Raw genomic sequence first — 26,498 nt, forward strand, 5'->3', positions numbered from 1 at the left:
GTAGAAGTACTGCACTGTTTACCTCCAAAATTGCCTCCTGTTCTCACAATGTTATTCAATGCATGTCTTGCGCAACAAAAATTTCCCAAATGTTGGAAAAAAGCCATGTTGTGATATTCAGGAAAGGCACTGATAGGCACCGAACACTTCTTAAGTCGTACCGCCTGATTTTTTTTGTTAGACATAATGAGCAAAACGCTAGAAAAAGTACTATTATGTGGAAGACTGGATAGCCATTGAGTATTATGCGGCCAAAATGAATGGCAATATGGCTTCCGAGAGGGAAAAATCCACAGAGGACGCCATTAACAGGGCCGTTCGGTATGTACATTCGACCGAATGTAAATATGTTTGTGGGGTCATGGTGAACATCGCAGGGTCTTTCGACAACCTGTGGTGGCCGGCACTCTTCTCAAGCGTGCGGGAGATGGAGTGTCCCCGGCGGCTGTATAGTTTTTTGAGGGCCTACTGTGACGATAGATTAGCAGTGCTCTCCGCTCCAGGATGTTTCGTTGGGTAACCAAGCGCTCCGTATTGGGCCCAGTTTTCTGTGACATTAATATGGAGCCGCTGCTGAAAACTTCACAGTTAGAGGCGGCCATGCTTGGAGCGCTGGCCTATGAGAACGACCTGCTTGCCTTGGTTCAAGCTAATTCCAGAAAACAGCTCGAGGAAAGATCCGCGACTACCATGAAATGCTTGATGAACTGGTGTGTGAAGACCAAATTGGCTGATTCACCAGAAAAGTCCAATTATATTATGTTCAAAGGTAAGATCTTAAGATCTTAAGAGACTCCAGTACCAAATATTCGGTTCAACTATCAAACGTCAAACGTCCGCTAGATATCTGGGTGTCCATCCTGATCACAAGTTGAGCATGATACCTTAATTTGTATAATAAAGTCACCAGTATTGGACTGAGGAGATTTCATTTCCCCCCTCCCCAATGTGATTAAAATATACAACAACAGCCTACTTGAGTCTGCCGGTCGGTGTGGCCGAGCGGTTCAAGGTGCTTCAGTCTGGAACCACGGGACCTCTACGGTCGCAGGTTCGAATCCTACCTCGGGCATGGATGTGTGTGATGTCCTTAGGTTAGTTAGGTTTAAGTAGTTCTAAGTTCTAGGGGACTGATGACCTCAGAAGTTAAGTCCTATAGTGCTCAGAGCCATTTGAACCATTTTTTGAACCTACTTGAGTTAGTGGTGTGTTACGGCTCTAGTGTCTAGGCCAACAAGCATAGGTTGGTTAGGCCAAAAATGGTGGTATGAAGAGTGCAACGAAATATCACTATGAGATCAATAGGGGCCTTTGGAACAGTGACTACCAATGGCTTGTGCGTAATTAATGGGGTTACATCCGAGAGATTTGGTCATTAGCTAATGGGTTGCAATTTACTGGTTTAAAGGAAGGAGTATGTGCGAGTAGAACAGATTATGAGGAGAGTTTGTCAAAATATCAAAGAAATTAAACAGCTAGCTTGGCAAAGGGATTGGGAACTCAGGAACCGCACGTCGGACGTTTCAGTTTTTACCATCAGTAAGAGAAAGACTAAGATTAAAACACCTAAATCCAACTCGCAGACTAGAGCACTTTTTGTCCGGCCACGGTCCCTATCCAGTGGATTTGTACCGGGTAGGTAAGAGGCCTGATCAATCTTGTGCATACGGGATTGAGATGGCCGCACCAGAACATGTCGTTTTTGATTGTCCTGTTTACGCACGAGTTGCCTCCGATGAGAGGCAAAATCTTACCATTAATGAAATACTGCGTCATGTTCATTTATCGAGACACCTGTAGCGCTAGCAAATAAAATATCGTCCAATGCTCAGCTTCTTTATAGGAGACAGATACTGCAGCAGAGCAATATATAGGTGAGAAAAGCCGTGTGTGCCGTGAGACACACATTGGCAGCAATCCATAGCCTAAACTCAGAAATACAGTTCCTTACAGGGTTGTCTTTACCGCCCTAGGGAAGGGAGTAAAGTTTATGTAGAGAATAGAAGGAAAGAAGACGGCAAGGAGGGTAGCGTCTGGAAGAGTTCCCTACATAGCGAGAGTTAGGTTTCGGGAGTAGTCAATAGGAAAGGTTTCTTGCTTAAGGTTTTGCCTCTCATTCTTCTAAACACCTAATTTACTATTATGTGCTTTTAAATGATGCTCCAGTGGTGAAACATTTAGAAAAGGCACCTATATCTGTTCAGTTAATAAACCTATTTGTGTCAATAATTGTTATAGTTAGATAGTGATAAAAAGGCAGTGGTTTCGCTAACAGTAGACCCCGCCCACTTCCCCGCGGTTAGAGACGGGTACTAGCCCCCCTTCACGAGGCTTGCTAAGAGGCGGCGAACTGTATCTAATAAACAAATTATTGTAACGTAATATAATTGAAGCAGTATAATAGGGCACTTTCGTTGTTTTTTTCATTTGTAATGTCTGTGCTTTGTAATCTACACTCATCCTCATAAATCAAGGATAATCCTGATACATGGTGAAACAACGCTCTGGTGGTCAGTTTGCAGGTTTAAATCACCTCGGGCTATGACCATGCGGTGCATTTTACCTGCAATCGTCGCACGGTGGCGCTGGCAGCAGCCTACATGCGCACAGGTGTATTGGAGCATGTCAGAGTACGGTGCAGCAAGTAAGTGTGCAGACGTTTCCAGACGTGCTAATGGTGACTGTGTGCTGAAAATGGCACAAAGGACACATATTGATGACGTTAGGAGGGGTAGAATACTAGGGCGACTGGAGGCTGGTCAGACACAGCAGGTTGTAACACGGGCACTCCGTGTGCCGCAAAGTGTGATCTCACGATTATGGCAAGAGATTCCAGCAGACAGGAAACGGGTCCAGGCGCTGCAGTACAGGGCGTCCACAGTATACAGCACCACAAGAATATCTATATCTCACCATCAGTACCCGCAGACGGCCACGGAGTACTGCAGGTAGCCTTGTTCGGGACCTTACCGCAGCTACTTGAACAGCTGTCTACAGACGATTGAACAGACATGGTTTATTCGCCCAGAGACCTGCAAGGTGCATTCCACTGACTCCTGGTCTCAGGAGAGCCCGTAAAGCCTGGTGTCAAGAACACAGTACATGGTCATTGGAACAGTGGTCCCAGGTCTGAACAGTGATTCTCGCAGAGTTTTCATCTGGCGTGAACCAGGGACCACATACCAACCCCTTAAAGCCCTTGAAATGGACCTGTATGGAGGTCGTGGTTTGATGGTGTGGGGTGGGATTATGATTGGTGCACGTACACTCCTTCATGTCTTTGACAGAACTGTAACAGGTCAGGTGTATCGGGACGTCATTTTGTACCAGTATGTTCGCCTTTTCAGGTGTGCAGTGGGTCCCTCCTTTCTCCTGATGGATGATAACGCACGGCCCCACCGAGCTGCCATCGTGGAGGAATACCTTGAAACAGAAGAATTCAGGCCAAAGGGAGTGGCCTGCCGGTTCTCCAGGCCTAAACCCCTTCGAGCATGCCTAGGATGCTCTCGGTCGACTTATCGGCGAAGCTCCGACAGGTACTGGTGCAAGAATGGGAGGCTATACCCCAGCAGCTGCTCGACCACCTGATCCAGAGTATGCCAACCCGTTGTGCGGCCTGTGTACGTGTGCATGGTGATCATATCCCATATTGATATCGGGGTACGTGCGCAGGAAGCAGTAGCGTTTTGTACCACATGAGTTTCGAGACGTTTTTCTCAACTTATCACCAATACCGTGGACTTAGAGATCTGTATAGTGTGTGTTCCCTAGGTGCCTGTGCTATTAGCGTCAGTTTTGTGTAGTGCCACGTTGTGTGGCACCATATTCTGCAATTATCCTTAATTTATGAACAAGAGTGTAGATAATAGACCATAACGTAACAGCAGATGTAGAAAAAATAAAATAAAATATAAAAAGATGTCACTGTTGTGCCAACTGCTGCTCAAGTTTCTGCTGCAGATGTCGTGATGCGCCAGAGCCATACGACGAAGGCTTTGTTCCTCCCTCTCGGTAGTGTCACATAGCCGTCCGGAGCCATGGCTTCCTGTGGCTGTGCATTTCCGTGATCACCGCTAACAGCAATCACGTGCAGTGGCTGCATTCCTGCCGAGTCTTTCTGCGATATCGCAGAAGAAACATCCAGCTTCTCGTAGACCTATTGCAAGACCTCTTTCAAACTGAATTAGGTGCTGTCGCCTTGAAGTCATTCTAATTAACATCAGCTCATGAGGTCCAATCTCAAATGTAACAAACGCTCACGACCGTTACAGTGTGTATTTAAAGCAAACCTCATTTGCGTCGTCGTAATGGCGCTATTGGCGCCACTCTTATGCGACCGGCACGAAATTTATACACTACTGGCCATTAAAATTGCTACACCACGAAGATGACGTGCTACAGACGCGAAATTTAACCGACAGGAAGAAGATGCTGTGATATGTAAATGATTAGCTTTTCAGAGCATTCGCACAAGTTTGGCGCCGGTGGCGTCACCTACAACGTGCTGACATGAGGAAAGTTTCCAACCGATTTCTCATACACAAACAGCAGTTGACCGGCGTTGCCTGGTGAAACGTTGTTGTGATGCCTCGTGTAAGGAGGGGAAACGCGTACCGTCGCGTTTCCGCCTTTGATAAAGGTCGGATTGTAACCTATCGCGATTGCGGTTTATCGTATCGCGACATTGCTGCTCGCGTTGGTCGAGATCCAATATCTGTTAGCAGAATATGGAATCGGTGGGTTCAGGAGGGTCATACGGAACGCCGTGCTGGATCCCAACGGCCCCGTATCACTAGTAGTCAAGATGACAGGCATCTTATCATCATGGCTGTAACGGAACGTGCAGCCACGTCTCTATCCCTGCGTCAACAGATGGGGACGTTTGCAAGACAACAACCATCTGCACGAACAGTTTGACGACGTTTGCAGCAGCATGGACTATCAGCTCGGAGACCATGTCTGCGGTTACCCTTGACGCTGCATCATAGACAGGAGCGCCTGCGATGGTGTACTCAACGACGAGTCTGGGTGCACGAATGGCGAAATGTCATTTTTTCGGATGAATCCAGGTTCTGTTTACAGCATCGTGATGGTCGCATCCGTGTTTGGCGACATCGCGGTGAACGCACATTGGAAGCGTGTATTCGTCATCACCATACTGGCGTATCACCTGGCGTGATGGTATGGGGTGCCATTGGTTACACGTCTCGGCCACCTCTTGTTCGCATTGACGGCACTTCGAACAGTGGACATTTCAGATGTGCACGACCGCATGTTGCAGGTCCTGTACGGGCCTTTCTGGTTACAGAAAATGTTCGACTGCTGCCCTGGCCAGCACATTCTCCAGATCTCTCTCCAATTGAAAACGTCTGGTCAATGGCGGCCGAGCAACTGGTTCAAAATGGTTCAAATGGCTCTGAGCACTATGGGACTTAACTGCTGAGGTCATGAGTCCCCTAGAACTTAGAACTACTTGAACCTAACTAACCTAAGCACATCACACACATCCATGCCCGAGGCAGGATTCGAACTTGCGACCGTAGCAGTCGCGCGGTTCCAGACTGTAGCGCCTAGAACCGCTCGGCCACTCAGGCCGGCCCGAGCAACTGGCTCGTCACAATACGCCAGTCACTACTCTTGATGAACTGTGGTATTTTGCTGAAGCTGCATGGGCAGCTGTACCTGTACACGCCATCCAAGCTCTGTTTGACTCAATGCCCAGGCGTATCAAGGCCGTTATTACGGCCAGAGGTGGTTGTTCTGGGTACTGATTTCTCAGGATCTATGCACCCAAATTGCGTGAACATGTCAGTTCTAGTATAAGATATTTGTTCAATGAATACCCGTTTATCATCTGCATTTCATCTTGGTGTAGCAATATTAATGGCCAGTAGTGTAGAAACACACCTACCAACTTCCATTTACGTCGCGCGACCCTTTTTGGTGCTGTGGCTTTTTTTTGTCGGTGTGTTTGTTTTGACGCTAAACTGAACTACCTATTCTACATGTCGGCGTATAATATGAGCGGAGTTCGGTTGACAAGATAGCGCCTGGCGGACAGAAGGCCTTTCTGTTCCGCGGCTACAAAAATACGAATCACGCCCGCCATTCCACGAATTGTTTCCACGTTATGAAAGCATCCGCCCAGGTATAAAAACACGCAAAATGGAGAATAAAAAAAAGAGCCGAAGTCAGCCGCGGAGCGCCGGCAGCCGCCTTGGCTGCAAGTACAGTAGCAGCAGCAGTGGCCAGCGCCGGTCCGGTGCGAGTAAAATAAACAGCCGAAAGCCGGCGGTGCGGCGTGCTCTTCAGGAGGCAGCAGCAAGTCGGCCGCCGCTCGCGCGCTACCGCGTAACTTTTTCTCCATTTAATAAACGTTATGTTGGGTCGGCGAGCGGCCGGTTTGCGTATTATTTTCGTGCGCGCTCCTTTTGTGTTCGCGCTGTTTCGCGTTGTCGGCGGCCGCGCGGCTCACTTGCAGGCTAATACCGGCCATTGTCTCACCGATATTCCCTTAGAGTGCCCCGAGCAGGATTAAAAACGTAGCGCACGCGCGCCGTGCGGCGCTATATTTTAAATGCCCTCTGAGCTCCGCTCTCGCAGTCGGACGCAACTGTTGTGCGGCGCTGTTCCGCGGCAGTGTACACGCCGCGGCCCGCCTGGGCTGTGCTGGCCACCTCGCTGATTAAAGCTTTTCGGCCCGTCCCCCCCTCCCCTCCCTTCCCCCTCTCAGCCCCCTCTCTCCCAGTCTTGTGTATCTCTGGCTCGTGCCGTTGTTCTCCCTGCCGTGCAAGCGCCGCCCTCCCACTCACACTCTTAAATAACTCATTACGGCCAAATAAGCCTTCGTTATTCGCCACTGGGTTCGGTGCGAGCGGTGGTTTCTTTTTTTTTTTTTGTTTTAAAAACGACCCCTGTAGCTCGGTCTCTGACCTCGCGCGGTGGGAAATAAGATTATGTTTCGTTTCCCATTATTCGCGGGGTGTACCGGCGTAACTGTCTGGAGTTCTCCCTACCTACGGCTTGTTTTGTTGCGCGAAAGCCGCGTTCTGATAATGCGAATGAAAGCTGGTTGTTTGCGGGATTCCGACTTCTGTAAATTACCTCACTATTGTTCTCCCGTTTCTGGCATGTCGAGAAATTTTCGCTAAAAGTTACACACGCCTGAGGAAAGGCGCTGTTGCAAATGACCCAACAAAAGTTAAATTATACGTGTCCTCAAATGTTCCGCAATTAAATCATTAGCGACGTAGAGTGTTGGGAAGTTAATGCCAAAGTCCGTATTATAAAAGCACCTTTTTATTCTCTAAGGTGGAAGCGAAACATGGACGATAAATAGTTTGGACAAGAAGAGAATAGAAGCTTTCGAAATATGGTGCTACAGAAGAATGCTGAAGATTAGATGGGTAGATCACATAACTGATGAGGAGGTATTGAATGGAATTAGGGAGAAGAGGAGTTTGTGGCACAACTTGACAAGAAGAAGGGACCGGTTGGTAGGACATGTTCTGAGGCATCAAAGGATCACAAATTTAGCACTGGAGGGCAGCGTGGAGGGTAAAAATCGTAGAGGGAGACGAAGAGATGAATACACTAAGCAGATTCAGAAGGATATAGGTTGCAGTAAGTACTGGGAGATGAAGAAGCTTGCACAGGATAGAGTAGCATGGAGAGCAGCATCAAACCAGTCTCAGGACTGAAGACAACAACAACAAAGGTATATTTTCAGTGACAGGGCTCTGACTGCCCATTAACGGATCCTTACATATTCTGCAATTAAATAATTCGCGATGTAGAATGTTGGGAAGTGAGTAACAATGCTTAATAGTGTGGAAATGGGAAGGGGAGTGAGACAAGGATGTTGTCTGTCGCCAAGTCTCTTCAACCTGTATGCAGAAATGCTGGCGAGAGAAGCGATGAAAGGACGCGGAAACTTCAAAGTAGGAGGACGTCTCATCAACACCATCAAGTATGCAGACGACCTGGTAGTGTTCGCCAGCAATCAGAGACAGCTACAACACATGATGAACAATTTGGTGGAAGCGGGAAGAAGATACGGCATGGAAATCAACATCGAAAAACCTAAAGTGATGCGCATATCAAAACGTGAGAAACACTTGTAGATAACTGTTGACAATCGGGAACTGGAAAATGTGAATCAGTTCAAGTACGTGGGAAGTTTTATCACAAAGGATGCCCACTGCACCAACGAAATCCGAGCAAGAATCGCCATGGCCAAACCTGCTTTCAACAAGAAGACTGTGCTGACCAGCAAGTTGAGTTTGGCATTGACGACAAAATTGATAAAGTGCTACACTGCACTGTATGGAGCAGAGACATGGCCCATAAGAAAGAAGGAGAAAAAATACTTAGAGGGCTTTGAAATGTGCTGCTGGAGGATGATGGAAAAGATCAAGTTGACAGATCGCATAAAAAATGATTATGTGCTGAGAAGAGTAGGAGAGAAGAGAAGTATTATTCGTACAATTCTTCAGGGAAAGGCCAACTGGATTGGACACGTACTTGGACACGAGGGACTCATACATGATGTCATCGAAGGGAAACTCAGAGGAAACGCAGGACGAGGAAGAAGAAGAATCCAACATCTGGACTACATCAAAGATGGAAGGAGATACAACAGACTGAAGGGAGAAGCTGAAGACAGGGAACAGTGGAATCAGAAATTCTCCGTACGAACACATGGACCTGCCACTAGGCAGAATACTACATAATAATAATAATAATAATTTCTTTCTGAAGGCGTATCTCCTGAAATATGTGTAATACGGTGACATAATTTCGTAGGTACCTTCAGCAGAATATGTGGATACTGTCTGTAAAATGTATTGCGAATGGAGTTAGTAGCAACGAATTAATAAATTTAAACACCAAAAACAATGCGGCAGTTTTTGACGCATCTCAGTTTCTTCTGACGACGTAGCTCCTGAAACGCGTGTTGTTCAAATGGCTCTGAGCACTATGGGACTTAACATCTGAGGTCATAAGTCCCCTAGAACTTAGAACTACTTAAACCTAACTAACCTAAGGACATCACACACATCCATGCCCGAGGCAGGATTCGAACCTGCGACCGTAGCGGTCGTGCGGTTCCAGACTGTAGCGCCTAGAACCACTCGGCCACGCTTCGGGGGCTACGCTTCTTTTTCACCTCCAGCCCCACCCGTTTGACTGGTAGGTTGTTCTTAATCCTGCAGCGATTATTGCCTAACAGTATGGTATGTATGTACCAAATTCGGTTGAAATCGGCCCAGAGTTTTAGGAGATGTGGAACATACATACACACAAAAATAACGGTGCAGTTCTTTTGGAGCTGAGGAACATAGATACACACAAACGTACACAAATACATACATCCATTTTTATGATATGTGTGGATGTACAGAGAGGTCACAAAGTCCCATTGCCCCCTATGTATTACATAGATGTTAATGACTTGTCGTTCCTTACTGTTGCAGGTGCCGATATACATCTAAATGATGGCTGATGAGCCCACTTACGCCACTGAGGGACGGATCTTAATCAGCGTATGGGCTCACGAACATCACGTACAGGAAAATTATTGAGAGGTATTCAGCCACCATGATTTCGCTGTAAGGTTTCGGAAACCTTCGCTATCAAGACCAATAATATTCTGGTGGAAGAAGCAGCTCGTTGTACAAAAGGTAAGCCCCGCTCAGGACGGCCTCCAAAACGACTGTAAACGTGTGTGGAGGCTGTGGCGTCTGGCGAACCTTCGCCAAAGAAGTCCATTTATACGAGGTGAGAGGTATAGGGAGTTCCGTACTGGGCATGACAAAAACATTTGAAGAAGGACTTGAATTTAAAGGCATTTAAATGTTGTTTTGTTAACGTACAGACTAATAATGACCCGCCAAACGTCATCAACCTTGTAGGCGAATGCTCGATGTTCGTACAACTCTTCCTACAAGGGGAAAAACTGTTTTTCTCAGACGAGTGTACAATGTACCGCAGTGCAAAAGCGAGAAATATATATTTCTGAAGTAAACAAAGAGCTTGCACACATCTCATCATGTGTCATGATCTGCACTACAATGTCTGCCACCCACTTGGTAGGTCAACATTTTTTTGGCGGCGCTTGAATCACATTGTGTATCTCACCACGTTATGTGATTGGTTTAGTCAACATCTGCAAGATCACTGACTGTTTGGTGGTGTATGGTCCCAGCAAGATGGAACACCAGTCCAGTATGCTATAGCCGTAGAGAACATCTCATAGTGGCATTTCCTGATAAATAAATTGGACGTGGTTCTGTCCATTTATCTGCACCTTTGGATTGGCCACGGTTACTTCCACGTGTGACGAAACAGACGACGAACTAAAGGATGCGGTTCGACGTATATTTATGCCATCATGCCAGCAATGCTGGGGGAATTTCGCGTAGTAAGTGAAGGAGAATCATACTGTGTTATGAAAGTGATAGTGTACACACAGACGCTCTGGAATAAATACTAAAGAAAGACAAACGACCTCAAAATTGTCCTCTGCCGTGAACCCACATTTATACAACGTGACCATCTATGAACAAGTGCACAGGCGGTAGCGGGTAATGGGATTTTGTGATCACTGTGCATTCCAAACATAGGATTTCAGCCGACTAGAAATATATTGTGTATTTTGATTACACAACGAATATGCGACCTGATGTGTTCCCGGAGTATTTCTAACTTACAGGATTCTTGGTTTCCCGCCCGGGTCACATCGTAAGTTCTCCATGATATTCCGGCAAACAGACTAGTTGCCATTTACAAGTGGTTCCCGATTACTACTGCTCTGCTCTGGTCGGCTGTAGCATTTTCTCCCAGAAAAGGTACCTGATGCTTTGCCGGCGTATTTGTAATGCGTAGAATATGCAGGTGTCCGCCCGCGTCATATCGTAAGCTTTCCACGGTAATTCTGTACATGTCCAGCTGTTACCATAGCTTCCAGCGGGGAGACGTTGTACGCCCGATTCATTTGCCACCAAGATAGCCTTCCAACTAAGCTGAAGCACCTGGAGATAACATTCCGAAGCAATGGGTAGAGCAACATGAAGATAAGGTTAAGACAGGTCATACCTGGATAATTGCACGAAGAAAAAGAGGAGCACGAATCACTAGAGTGCATGCCACAGTCGGTAATACAGCCAGAAAAGTCAGCAAAGTCCTGAAGCGACACACACTGCGTGCCACTCGACATTATTAGAAATACGGGTTTACCACTATAGCTTGTTCACTTTTTAACGAACCCTGTGGTGCGTAAGGGAGACCAGGCGTGAGGGCACGGAAAGCTTAGCGACAGCTGCCGCAGGGGTGAGGACGGCTACGGGTGGAATGATCTGTGGTCTCGTCTATTGGAATTTCTCTCCAGCAGTTGTAGTAACAAAGTTTCTTCAATATTGGAAGACATGTCTTTAGTACTGCTTTTTATCGTAATGTTGGATAGGGAAACTTTTTGAATTTTCTTGTCGCTTTTTCCCGCAAAAGTGCTTGGACCATGTCTATAGCCACGGGCAGTAAGAGACACAGCAGTATCTCGCTAGGTATGAGCTTTTATCGAGAGAGTATCAGTGTTACAGCAATACTGATCTTACGACTTATCTTAGAAGAAAGATTAAGGGAAGGGAAACCTACGTTTCTAGCATTTGTAGTCTTAGAGAATGCTTTTGACAATGTTGACTGGAATACTCTCTTTCAAATTGTAAAGGTGGCAGGGGTAAAATACAGGGAGCGAAAGGCTATTTACAAATTGTACAGAAACCAGATGGCAGTTATGAGTCGAGGGGTATGAAAGGGAATCATTGGTTGGGAAGGGAGTGACACGGGGTTGTAGCCTCTCCCACATGTTATTCAGTCTGTATATTGAGCAAGCAGTAAAGGAAACAAAAGAAAAATTCGGCGTAGGAATTAAAATCCATGGAGAAGAAATAAAAACTTTGAGGTTCGCCGATGACATTGTAATTCTGTCAGAGACAGCAAAGGACTTGGAAGGGCAGTTGAACGGAATGGACAGTGCCTTGAAAGGAGGATATAAGATGAACATCAACAAAAGCAAAACTAGAATAGTGGAATGTAGTCGAATTAAGTCGGGTGATGCTGACGGAATTAGATTAGGAAATGAGACACTTAAAGTAGTAAAGGAGTTTTGCTGTTTGGGGAGCAAAATAACTGATGATGGTCGAAGTAGAGAGGATATAAAATGTAGACTGGCAATGGCAAGGAAAGCGTTTCTGAAGAAGAGAAATTTGTTAACATCGGGTATAGATATAAGTGTCAGGAAGTCGTTTCTGAAAGTATTTGTATGGAGTGTAGCCATGTATGGAGGTGATACATGCACGATAAATAGTTTGGACAAGAAGAGAATAGAAGCTTTCGAAATGTGGTGCTACAGAAGAATGCTGAAGATTAGATGGGTAGATCACATAACTAATGAGGAGGTATTCAATAGAATTGTGGAGAAGAGGAGTTTGTGGCACAGCTTGAAAAGAAGAAGGGACCGGTTGGTAGGATATGTTCTGAGGCATCGAGGGATCACCAATTCAGCATTGGAGGCCAGCGTGGAGAGTAAAAACGGTAGAGGGAGACCAAGAGATGAATACACTAAACAGATTCAGAAGGATGTAGGTTGCAGTAAGTACTGGGAGATGAAGAAGCTTGCACAGGATAGAGTAGCATGGAGAGCTGCATCAAACCAGTCTCAGGACTGAAGACCACAACAACAACATCAGTGTTCATAATATTTTCCGTGTATTTGGATTCTTTTTAACAAAGCGCAAATTTCTTTTGAGAAAACTCAATAGGTTTACCAACTAACTGAGAGTGTTTCGAACCCTGATGACTTACTTAGTAAAGAAGGCTTCGTGATTTTATTTTGAAGCGTTTCTATGCATGGAATGCATTGGGGAATTGGATTATTACTTGTTTCTGTAGCGGCCTTTATCGTAAAGCCAAATATAAGTAGATATCATCATACTTGCGGTTAGGTGTTGGGTTACATTTCTTATCCACATCCTTGGAGGCAAAAGGAGCTTCCCGGCTCAAAATCGCCTCATGATCAATTTAAGACACAATCACGTCCAAGACATACAATCAAGTTAAACCTCATATCACATTACAAAATCAAGAATGAGATCGTTATAATACGCACACTCCGTTTCCAGACGCAAGCTTTCATCTAATCACGATGCCATTAAACGTAACGCCCAACAAAGCGACAATAACAACAATAAACTATTCTGCGCTCACTGAGGAAGTAATGACACCGCGTAAGTTGGCAGCAGTTGCAAAGCGCCACGAAAACTTTAGAATAACGACTGATAAGATCGGATCAAAATACCGTCGACGTGAAAACAAGATGAGTCATTCACGGCCACGGCAGCGACGACTAATGAAGGGAGAGGTAGCGAGGGTAGAATCCGAACTTCCTGTGTCCAGCCTACAGTACGAACCAAATATTTTGAAACAAAACCATTTTCTTTAACATTATACAGATGGTGCTTTTATTTATCGGCTTTTTATCATTTCACTAGAATAATTTTAGTCATTGCACCAAATATTATCTTTACTTGTACGTATACCATCTGAACGTCCTTGTGTACCACCAATGATACGTGTACCACCGTCTGGGAACCATGATCTAAGGCCATCGCAAGGCAGAGGTCTACCAGATACCTTGACAGCGTGGCGTGGAATAAACTAGGAAAACTGAACGCGTGGTAGAAAAGAGGTACCTTGAACACAGATGCCACACTGAATTACATCAGAGCACCAACTCACCTAAGGCTGCCCATAGCTTAAAAATTGGGAATACTATAGATTACAACAAAGACAAGATATTTGGGTAGTCTTCCTTCTTCTAGGATTGTGTAATTAAAGAGGCCACTGTAACTACAGCCTAGACAGTCTAATTAACAAAGATAACGGGCTACGTCTGTGACAGGCTTGGAACCTTAGAGCGGGGCGAGAAAAAGCAAAGCGTTCTGTTCAGTAATAGTGTTACTTAAACATCGATAAACTATAGATTAATCTATAGTGTCTGCGCTATCGTCATTACAGGAACCCTGATTTAACTATTGATAGTCATATCGTTTATCAAGTAATTCTTTTTTAATTGGCGCTCGAAAAATTGTCGGATCCTATTACCTCCACTTCTTGTGGAATGCAAGGGAAAAGTAGATTGCATGAAGATATTTAATCAGCATCAAATGTGGTAACACCTTAGCCAGTCTATGCTGTTCACATATGTGTGTTGTTAATAGATTGGCCGCAGTGGGGGAAGGGACGTGAGACAGGGAATTTTTCTTGTTTGTCTTCCAGTGATGACAAGACACTGTCGTGCGTGTCTCGTACCGATCAGGTCCTTATGGTAAAAATTAACATGAAATCATTAATGCACATTATACAGATGACCATCCGCAAATATGTGGGCGTACTTGTAGCGCGGAATACAAATGTAAATAAGGGTACTGTAACACAACGTAGGTAGTAGAGGAAAAAATGACTTTTAAACATTTGTTAAGCCTTTGCGATTGTATTACTTACAATAAATGCGATTATTATCGTTATTAATTAAACAACCCCACTCTTGTAGTCTCCTGTTTCTGAGTCCTCGTTGTACTTACAAGTGTTTTCAATTGTATACGGCATGTTAATGTATAAGGCGATTCGAAAACACAAAACGTCGACGCAGTCCTCACGGCCCTGTGTCACTTATGACTTTGTAGACCCACAAGTGTGGTTCACATGTGGGTTCCCTGCGTTGTGTTCGATTATCAGAAGTTGTTCCTTTAAGGACGCACCAGTACCCGCAAAACTGAATATAGTAAAAGCACAACCTGTCGAGTGCCAAGTTTTCTATTTGTATGGTGGCTGGACATAATCATTAAAATATACAGCTGTATTTACATGCTGTCTGCTTCCACAGTATTGCAATGCATATTCATAAGTAATTCGGACGAAATATGAATGTTTCAATGGATGCGACACAAAACTAATCTCCTCTTGCCAAGAGGTGAATGTGAATGTTCGGTAATGTTTTTGCAAAAACTCCTAATCCTGTAGAAATTTCTTAAGCTCTTGCCCGTTAATGCTGAAACTCGCAGAGCGGGTGAATTAGCTCATTATTTTTATTTTTTTTGTTTTTTTCGAGTTTACAGTATTATGCGACCTAATTAATAATTTTTCGAGCGTCACGTGCAATATCGCTGCCCCTAAAGCCTCTTGCTCTTCAGGGTGTCGTATTAAGTAATCTCAATGTGCCAACTGAATATAAACATTCAGAGAAAACGACCAATATCAGACCACTTGAAAAGAAAGCACTGTGCAAAACTAAACTATCATGGATTAGTAATAAAATTGAAAGATGAGGGAATAGCAGTAGTAGGGATCTGGGGGTGTCAGCACACTTCTGATATCAAATTAATTATATTGATCAATTAATCACCCCCACCCCCGACCACCACCACTCACCCACGCCACCGGATAATGTCACGTGTTTCTAAGCTGCACATGTGCCCCAGCGCCCTCCTCCTCCTCCCCCCTCCGTCCTCCCCCTCCCAGAATCTACCATTTTGGTGGGAATTTCGAATTTTGGCGGGAATTTCGAATTTTGGTGACAATTTCTTTGTACCAGAGCTGTGCTGACATCCCACCCCGCCCCCCACCCGAGAATTGGTGAGAAAATAAAATTGGCGGTTCCCTTTCTGGGACTCGATGTGGTGTCACCGCCAGACACCACACTTGCTAGGTGGTAGCCTTTAAATCGGCCGCGGTCCATTAGTATACGTCGGACCCGCGTGTCGACACTGTCAGTGATCGCAGGCCGAGCGCCACCACACGGCAGGTCTAGAGAGACGTACTAGCACTCGCCCCAGTTGTACAGCCGACTTTGCTAGCGACGCCACACTGACAAATACGCTCTCATTTGCTCTCATTTACCATAGCCTTCAGCTAAGTCAATTGCTACGACCTAGCAAGGCGCCATCACCAAGTTATATTGAGATGATAATACTGTGTCAACAAGACCAATGTTCACCAATTGTGGATTAAAGTTAAGTATTCCAGAAGCTACATACTTTTCTTTATAGCATTCATTACGTATCCTGTTTCAGACCTCACGCCAGCCTGCGTGAGTTTAAGCGCGTGCCTTTCGGCTTCCTCTCATTGTGTCTAGGCTGTCTTGTCTAGACACAACACTCGAACCCTGGTTCTCCTGGGCAGAAAACGCTTTTGCACCCCACTAACGCAATCAAAACACCAGAGGCGCTTGAAATTGGTTGTAGCCAATAGGAACGCAGCATCTGATCACAAAGGGGATATAAGGCAGGCCTAGCAGCTCTGCAGCCTCAGTTCTGGTCAGTCACCCAGAATGAAGTTCCAGTTGAGATCGTCCAGCCACAGCAATAAACAGAATACGAAGAAGCCGCGGAAGAGTGAGTACCCCTTGCTTAATGTCTGTGTTTACTACGGTGTGAGGGTCTCTGTGTTTCTATCATCGCTTGTAATGGTTTTTCTTCTTTGCTCATCAGCAGATGAGATGTCCTCCAGCCTATCGGGGTCTGCAATAGTGACGTGCCCCAGCCCATCGGGACCTGCAGCAGCAACAGCGTCCTGGGATCCTGTCGCGCACCTGCTCAGCTTGATGGAGCAGGACAGTCAGCTGTTATTGTTGGTTGCACCCAGCCAGCCCATGACTCGCTGAAGTGCACCGGAGGTCCTGATCAACATAACACAGGCTGCAGGAATTTTCCATTCTGTTGTATGTAAATAGCCGATGTTTACCACGGTGATATTTGGTACACCTTGGACATAGACAGCCCCGTCCTCTGTGGTGTAATATGGGTTGCCGGCCCTCAGGGGCTACCTTAGCTCCGTTATAACACCCTTCCTCCCCTTGGAAAAGCTGGTGTGGCACGGGCGACGACGGGGGAGAGGGTACCAATATAGCCTGATGCCGTAGGCTCATCTGCAGTTAAGTCCTCCTGAAGGAGGCAGTGGCACGCAGCTGCCAGAGATTAGGGAGCCTCCTTCCGCGGGAAGTGGCTGGAACGCCAAAGCAGTGGCAGTTGCGAGGTGATGGCGGCCAGGGCAAGCGACATGGGGACGCCTGCATAGTCCAATCAAGGCGGTGGTGAAGAGGAGCCGGGAAGTGGGTTCAGGGGAAGATCCCGGAGCTGCCCCAGTTCTGCAGTATACGGCGGCGTGGGGCTAGCAAACGGCGTCTGCTGGCTATCTCCAGGAAGATCATCCACCAACTGAGGAGAAGGCATCAACAAAGGTCCCAAGGAAGGGGCCGGTGATGGAAGAGAGAGAGGAGCCGGCGTTTGGGGCTGCAGCTGCTCAAGGAGATGAGGACACAGTTGGTTATGATGACGCAAAACCACCCTGTTGTTCAGGTGTACATCGAACAGTTGTCAACCACGGGGCGAGATCCCCGGAATCCAGCTGGGCTGGGACCCGAAACCATGAGCCCACACCTTGGAGCCAGATGAATATCGGGAAGCACCAGGCAGGGCCCGAGGTCCAACCTGAAGCAGGAGGGGATGGAGTTGGGTCTGAGGCTGGTGACCATGGAGCAGTTTGGCTGGACTCTTGTCACCCACTGGCGTGGCCCTGTAGATACTGAGAAATATCGTGAGAGCTTCTTGCGGAGACCGTCCTTGTGTACTTCTTCATCTGAGTTTTAAATGTGTGAACAAGCCGCTCCACCTCTCTATTTGATTGGGGATGGAAAGGAGGGGTCAAGACTTGGTGGATACCACTATTGTGGCAGAATTAGGCGAATTCTTGACTGCAAAATTGCGAGCCATTATGAGATATTAAGGTGATGGGAAAGCCTTCAATGGAAAATATTTTTGACAGGGCCATGATGGTATGCTCTGTGGTGATAGAGGAGCATCAGATAATGAAAGGGAAGTGGGAGTAGGCATCCGTGATGAGTAACCAGGAAGCACTGAGGAAGGGTCCTGCAAAATCCACATGGCTGCGTTCCCATGGGAGGGAAGCGGCCGGCCAGGATTGGAAGGACTGGCGTGGTGTGGGAAGGGCCTGGGTACACTGCTGACAACCACAGACCATGCACTTCGCATCCACTGTCATGCCTACCCAGAAGACATGGTGACGTGTGAAGGTTTTTGTCTGGGCAGTACCCCAATGACCTTGATGTACGATGTGGAGAACGCAGGACTGTAGGGAAGTTGGTACGAGGACTCATGGATTGGCGTCATTTTCCACACAGAGGAGCACCCTGTTGACAGCCACCAATTGATGGTGGATGGAGAAGGAGAATCGGAGGTCAGCCTGGGCGCAAGGCGGAGGAAGTGTCGGTCAGCCATGGAGAACATAGTGGTGCACCAGCTGCAGGAGCAGATCTGCTGTCGTTGCTGCGGCCACCCTCTCAGCTGTGACTGGGAATGCAGTTAACACATTCTGTATGACTTCATCGACCTGAAAAATCAGGAGATCCGACGAATCGAATGCCAAATTCTAGCCAGAGCAGAGCCGAGACAAGACATCAGTGTTGGCATGCTGGGAGGTGGATCAGAAATGTGTACCTAAAACGTGAAAGGAATAGGGCCCGTCGCTGCAGGCAGTGGAAAGTCTTTGTGGGTAAACGGGCTGATGGGGAAAATAAGGCCACGAGGGTCTTATGGTCAGTGATTTAGCGAAAAGACAAACTGTAAAGGCACGGGAGGAATTTGGCACAGGAAAACACGATGGCTAGGGCGTCCTCCTTAATTTGGGAATATTTGCATTGGGAATTTGTAAGGAATTTAGATATGTACGCCACCAGGCATTCCGATCCATTCAGTAGATGGTACGAAAGGACAGCGCCAACACCATAGTCTGAGGCGTCTGTAGCCAAGAGGAGGGAAGAAAGGGGTTATATGGCATGAGACGCGCCACAGAGTGCAACCTCCACTTTAAGGTTTGGAAAGCCGATTCACAAGCTGGGGACCAATGTAAAGGCGCGTTCTTTCGGCATAGGTGATGGAGGGGGCTGCGATGTGGGCGGCTTAGGGAATGATCTTTCAATAGTAAGCAATTTTACCCAGGAAAGACCGCAATTGGTGGACGATGCGCAGAGGGGGAAGGGCCGCTATAGAGGTGATGTGGGAGGAGGTACGTGATATGCCATCGCTGGAAATGATGTGACCTAGGTAGGAGATAGCAGGTTGAAAAAAGGAGCATTTAGCAAGGTTGCATTTTAGGCCCGCAGTCCGCAGGTGCAGGAACAATTGTTGCAGTTGACTGAGATGTTCATCCGTGGTACGGCCGGTGATGATGATTTCATCGAGGTAGTTGATACAACCTTGCTCATCCCACAAGAGCTGTTCCAAGTAATGCTGAAAGATGGTTGGTGCATTAGCGATGCCATACATATGGCGGTTCAACCAGAACAGCTGATACAGTGTGTTGACGACAGACAAGTGAGTAGAAGGCTCATCGAAAGGTATTTGGACGTAGGCCTCGGCAAGATCGATCTTCGAAAAAAATTGTCCCTCTGCAAGCTTGGAGAACAGGTCCTTGGGACGCGGGAAGGGATAGTCTTCAACCTGTAGCTGAGGATTAAGCATAGCCTTGAAGTCGCCACAAACTCGAAGACGCCCATCTGGTCTCTTGAGGACGACCAAGGGTGTCGCCCACGAACTGTAATGGATCGGAGTGACAACTCACTCCATGGTGAGACTGTCCTGTTCATGTTGAAGAGGCTGCCAGAGGGCATGGGGAACTTGCTGGGCCTGGAAGTACTTCGGGCGAGCAGACGGTTCCAGGAGGAGCGAAGCATAAAAATCTTGAGCACAGCCAATGCCCGGCGAGAAGAGGTCCTGGAATTCCGTGCACAAGGTATCGACTGTCAGAAACGGAACCTTGGAGGACACCAGACGAACATCGTCGTCCATGGCGAAGCCAAATGCCCAGAAGGCATCCAACGGAAAGAGATCCGCTGTGGTCGCATTGTTGACCACAAGGAAGGTAACTTTCTAGGAAACCGATTTATACTGGACAGAAGCCGTGCACTGACCCAAGAGGGCGATTGCTTGCTTATTGTAAGTAAGGAGGCGCTGAGCTGTGGGCGCCAGGAGGGGGGTGGGGGTGGGAGTCAGTCTTCGCATAAGAGGAATAGTTGATCAGTGAGACCACTGCTCTGGTATCTACCTGCATCTGCAGCGGCCGATCTGACGTGGGTACACGCTGCACAATACGCCTACCTGTCAGGGCAGTCTTCCTGTGCATGGTTCTTAAAGCATACCGGGCAGGATGGCAGGTGGACGGGCTGGCGGCGCTGGTGACGGTGCGGGGGTCTCCATGCTCCGACGGTCTGCGCCAAACCCGCGGAGCCGTCAGAGGGTATGAAGTCGTGGACAGGGCGGCTGCCCTGTTGACGCTGTGCAGAGCAGGACGGGCGGCTCCAGCCATCGGAACAGACGGCGGCAACGTCTTCGACCTCGCGGAGGGCCTCCACTTCCACCCAGGATTCCAAACGCTTGTCGGCCGCCGTAGAGACTTCGTACTTGAATGCTAGATCAATGATCTGGACCAAATTAGGATCGTCGAGTCTGAGGGCGTCGCGCCAGAAAGCCGCGTCACGGGCAGCCTGGATGAGGTGGTTGTGGACCATCTCATCCGCGTAGGATTCTCTGGAGACATGTGCTGAAGTGACATTTCCGGCTGAGACCTTGCAGTTTCGCAGCCCACTGGCAATAGGATTGGCCAGCGTTCTTGTGACACTGGTACAATTCGACACGGGCACCCAACATGTGGGACCGTCGTCGGTAGTAAGCCGCGAGAACGTCACAAATCTTGTAGAAAGTCAAAGAATACGGAGGTTGAGGTTGGAGTTTCGTCAAGAGAACATACACTTTGGACTGGTTCCAGGACACAAAGTAGGAACGACGAGGTCTCTTGGACAACCTGGCGGATTTGAAAATGCTGCTGGAACCCCTTCTCGAATGTTTCCCAGTCTTCAGCATCCTCGTTGAAAGCGGGAAACAGTGGGGGCTGCGGAACCGGGCGGTTTTGCAAGAGAACCGTTCCTGTGTATCTTGAGATTTCTTGCAAAACTGTTGAAAACCCTTTAGTAAATCGTGCACACTGGACTAGCTGCTGAAGTACAACTTCCGCCATGAGCAAGGCACACGCATGCACCAACTCGTCGCCACTTGTGTTGTGACTGACAGTTGGCAATTTTTCATAAACACAACTTTTATTTATGTAAGATTACAATTTTGATGACTGAACAACAAAAGAAAGGTAACAATAACGATGCCAGTAAAAGTCTCCTAATTGAGGCAAACAAAAGTTCACTTCCAATTTTCCACAAAGGTTTGTGGTAAGAGTAAAAGTCCAATTCAGAGACGAAGACGTAATTTTCAGCGGTCGAAGTCCACGAGGTCGGCATCTGGAGTGAACTGAACTTTGGGGCTAGTTCTAGCCCCTAAATAGCTGTCTCCAGCCAATCAGGTTTTGGCATAGCGATACTTCCTGCAGGCCGTGGCTCGAGCTCCCCCTGCAGGAAGCACTGCTTCTATGTAAATAGCCGGTGTTTACCATGGTGCTTTTGGTACACCTTGGATATAGACAACCCAATCCTCTGTGGTGTAATATGGGTTGCCGGCCCTCAGGGGCTACCTTGGCTCTGGCATAACAGAAACTACATGGACAGAGTGAGGATGTAGTGGATGAGAAGATACCAATTAAGCATTGTGCACCACTACTCTTCTCTTCAGTGTACAATTTAACCGCTAGTGGTTCGTAACGTGTACATATTGGTATAGAAGCAGCCAGAGACAGGGAGTGGCGTATTGTGATAGAGATCCAGAATGCAGCTAAAAGTATTAAAGTGCGGTTTACGGAGGTGGAATGGGATGAACTCTGTCGTGCAAAAGCGTATATCATACAGCAGTTGATTGCGGAGTATCACTCGAGCCGTCCTCCTCCGGACATTTACTGTGCTGCTCTAACTCTATCCATTGCAACATTGTACAATGACTCTGCACTTCGTGTGAAATCAGGTGACACATCCGTTTAGCTACAGCACTCCACCGTTCAAAACTTTTTCGATCTACAGATGGTACTATTCATTGTGTTGGAAAGACTTAACAGTCCGCTGCCTTGTGTTAAAGCTGTGTATAGAGACATTGCAGAGCATCTAAGGATGAACTATGTAGACGACCTCGAACATTGGGTCAGTACGGTGCCGACGAAAACTAATGTACTGTCAATAAATTTGGGAGAAAGACATGCTGTATTCTGCGCTTACTAGAAGGCTATATTTTATCTATTCTGTACTGGCGTTAAGACAAAGAAAGAACCAGTTGATGCAGCGCATCCTGTGTATGATTACTGAATTAAAAAATGTGTGTAACCAAGTATGTGTTTTTTACTTCTTACCTCTTATTATATTGCAAGTACTAAAGCTATTGCCCCAGTATTTTCACTGGAAACATACAACAGCAGAAAATTATGTCATTTAACTAAATTCTCTGTAAAAGCCCATTGCACGCCAGTACCTGAAATGGCCGGTATCATGGAAAGGGCATAGAGTTCATTATTTTCTATAAAAACCCATTGCACGCCAGTACCTGACGTAGCAGGTGTCTCAGCAGGATGGGGGAAGCATAAAGACTTTGTTGTAAACGAGTGCAGCTGTGACGGTGCGTAAGAAGACCGGAAGAAGAACAATGGCGTACTCCTTCACGACAATATACGTGCAATAATTGAAAGTCCATCCAACTGCGGCAAGACAAATGTTCTCATGTCGCTGCTAACACATCCGGATGGAATCTTCGTTGGTCCATTATGGACCCTGGGACAACGGCTGGTATGTATTTCTTGATGCAATAATTTACCAATAGCCGAATGTATTGAAGAAATTGATTTTGTAAACTTCTTATGTGCTACCAGTTCCGGCATTACATTGATGTCGCCTGGCCACCAAGAGCTGTTGCATACCGATTTGATTCACGGATCCAGTTATATGGCTCCTTCCTTGTATAGCGATTTTACGACTATGACGTGTGGGGCCTGAAGATGGCATCAATGTAACGCCGAAACTGGTAGCACATAAGAAGTTTATAAAATAAATTCCTACAATACATACGGCTGATGGTAAATTATTGCATCAAGAAATACGTCCCGGATGGAGTCCGCTTTGAGCATGTATGTATATTTTCAAAAACATTGTTTCAACCCAAATACCAACTATTAAAGGAGATTCTGCAGGGAGCAGATGCTGTGACATGCACGACATTCAGTGAGATCAATGATGTCCCTCCACCGGAAAAAGTAAAGGCAAACACAATGTTCATATTTGATGATTTTGCTGTGTACAACCAAGATCAAATTAGGCGTTATTTCTGTTTCGGTCGCCACATGGCTGTTGATGTATTTTATATGAGTCAGACATATTCCAGAATCCCAAAACAGCTGGTGAGGGATAACACAAACCTAATTATAGCATTCATGCAGGACAATCTGAATTTAAAACACATTTACCAGGCTCATGTAGGAACCAACATGTCGTTCAATGATTTTGTAAAGATATGTGCAGATTTCTGGAATCAGTTACAGTATGGGTTTCTCGTTACTGATAAAACAAGAAAACTGAATGATGGCAGGTACAGACGGAGCTTCCAGGAGTTCATATATATAGCCATTCAAAGAGGTGAGTACATCAGTGTATACATCACCATGGATATATCCGCACGCATGCTGGGAGCTCAGTTTGATACTATGGGTGTACATAGACAAAACATTCGCTTGTACGTGGACGCGAAAAGTAAAACTCTCGAACATGAAGTTGGAGGTGTACGCAAGGAACTAGAGACGTATTGTCAAACCCTTCTGAGACTGAACAATACACTGAATTATCGGGTTAATGCAATCGAGGAGAAAGTAAACGGTTTAACTGAAGGGGGGACAGCTGTCATTGAGAACGGGAAGTTGTACGAACGGGTTATCGCAATTGAAAAGAAAATAGGCAACGTAACTGAAGGGAAAATAGCTGTTGCCGAGAATGGGGAGAATCATAAGAAGAGCAGATTATAAAACCTCACGCTGCAAAGAAATCCGATTAGTATATAACGAGATGTCTACTAAGCGGAAGTCATCGAGGCCGTTCGCGAGAAGTTACGGTTGCTGAGGTTAGGGTATTTGAAGCGGGAGCAGACACTGTGAGAAACCTTCAAACCAGATACTGAATCTCTCGATGAACTGCACAACAACGACGATGACGCTATTGCCGATTTCATTAACCATCACAGCGACGCTAGGATAGACAAAACATTCGGTGTTAGTAGTGAGAAACCAAATACGTTGGGCACAAAGCCTATAACTTTAAATGTAAAAAACGATACAGATTGGCGATAAACAATTTCAAAGAACACCCCGTCTACTGAACCTTATTTCCTAAGACCCACAAAAACTGTAAGTTATTTGCCTAAAGTTCTGGAAATGTATCGTGAAATATTGCTTTTAACCGATCTGCATAACAATACAAAAAGGCGAAGCAATTTGAAATACAAATCTATTATAATACCTGTTTTGGATGGTGGAAAAAGTAGCAGTGGTGATGATATTAATATACAGCATAAGAGTGTTAGCAATCGCCTCCCTCAGTATATATGACGACTCCAATGAACTAGTAAATGGTTCAAATGGCTCTGAGCACTATGCGACTTAACATCTGTGGTCATCAGTCCCCTAGAACTTAGAACTACTTAAACCTAACTAACCTAAGGACATCACACACATCCATGCCCGAGGCAGGATTCGAACCTGTGATCGTAGCGGTCACGTGGTTCCAGACTCAAGCGCCTAGAACCGCACGGCCACACCGGCCGGCCAATGAACTAGTAGACCGGCTACGACTTCTCGTGGCATCAGCTGCCGCTGTGAATACAGCTCATTCGAATGAAGTTGTTTCGATAATTTCTGAGCTTAGAGAGAGAGGCACCATCGAATAAGTATGGAGACTGCAGTTAGAGACCTGCACAAACCAGCAAGTAAAAGATACCCTCGTAGATATGTTATGATGAAAGGTTTGGACGGCCTGTGGCAGGCGGATCTTGTCGACATGAGAGAATATTCACTTGTGAATAACGGATTCAAATATATTTAGTGGTCATTGATACTTATTCCAAATATGCCTAGGCATTGCCTGTAAAAGCGAAAACAGGGAAGGAAGTCGCATATGTGTTTGATGGATTGCTGCAGATGGAAATGAATCGAAGCCCAGACAACCTTCAGACCGATCACGGCGGTGAGTTTTACAATAAATATTTCAAGCCTCTGATGGAGCGGTATGGAATACATCACTACTCGACGTTCACCCATCTGAAGTTCGTGGAACTTCTGAACAGAACACTGAAAACCCAGATGTGGATGCAATCCAGTCTTCGTGTCTCACACAGATTGACCGATATCCTCCCGCAAATAATTACACAGTGTGATCGAACCAAACATCGCACAATAAAGATGACACCTATCGATATTCGTGATAATAAACTTCTAGATACAGTATACGATCGTATTAAAATGGTAGATCCGAGCAAACAGCAATTTAATGTAGGTGATTTAGTACGTATTTCAAAACACAAGACAACGTTTGAGAAATCATACGTGCCAAATTGTTCAACCGAGATAGTCACCGTTTCCAAAGTGCAGAGAACGAATCCTAGAACCTATCTCTTAAAGGACAGCAGTGGTGCTGAAACTGCAGGATGCTTTTACACACAAGAGTTACAGAAGAGCTCGGAACAATGGTTCAAATGGTTCAAATGGCTCTGAGCACTATGGGACTTAACATCTGTGGTCATCAGTCCCCTAGAACTTAGAACTAATTAAACCTAACTAACCTAAGGACAGCACACAACACCCAGCCATCACGAGGCAGAGAAAATCCCTGACCCCGCCGGGAATCGAACCCGGGAACCCGGGCGTGGGAAGCGAGAACGCTACCGCACGACCACGAGATGCGGGCAGCTCGGAACAAGACGTGTATCTCGTAGAGAGGGTCATACGGCGTCGAGGGAATAGAGCGTTGTTTAATTGGCTTGGTTTTCCCGCATCACAAAACAGCTGTATCGACGCTGACGATTTGTTATAACAACAGGGAGCGCAGACCACAAGCTCTTCAGTAGCATAACATGCGTGATAGGAGACGCATCAGAGGAGGAGGCGGTATTCTCGACAAACTACCAGTCGAATTACACATTCCTGGATGTAACTACTGTAGACCTGGAATAAAACTTTAAAAACGTTTGGCACGCGCGGTGATAAAAGAACAAATCTACTCGACTAAGCGTGTATGGAACACGACATTGCTTATGCAGCAAATAAAGATCGTCACATCGCCGATCGAATTGTAGCTGATAAAGCTAAGGCAATACGTACGAGAAAGGATATTGGTATAGGTCAACGCATTGCAGCATCTGCAGTTGAAAAAAACTATGCGTGGTAAAGTTGGGTTTGGGTGTGAA

The sequence above is a fragment of the Schistocerca americana genome, chromosome 5 (assembly GCF_021461395.2).
Source record: "Schistocerca americana isolate TAMUIC-IGC-003095 chromosome 5, iqSchAmer2.1, whole genome shotgun sequence".
NCBI lineage: Eukaryota > Metazoa > Arthropoda > Insecta > Orthoptera > Acrididae > Schistocerca > Schistocerca americana.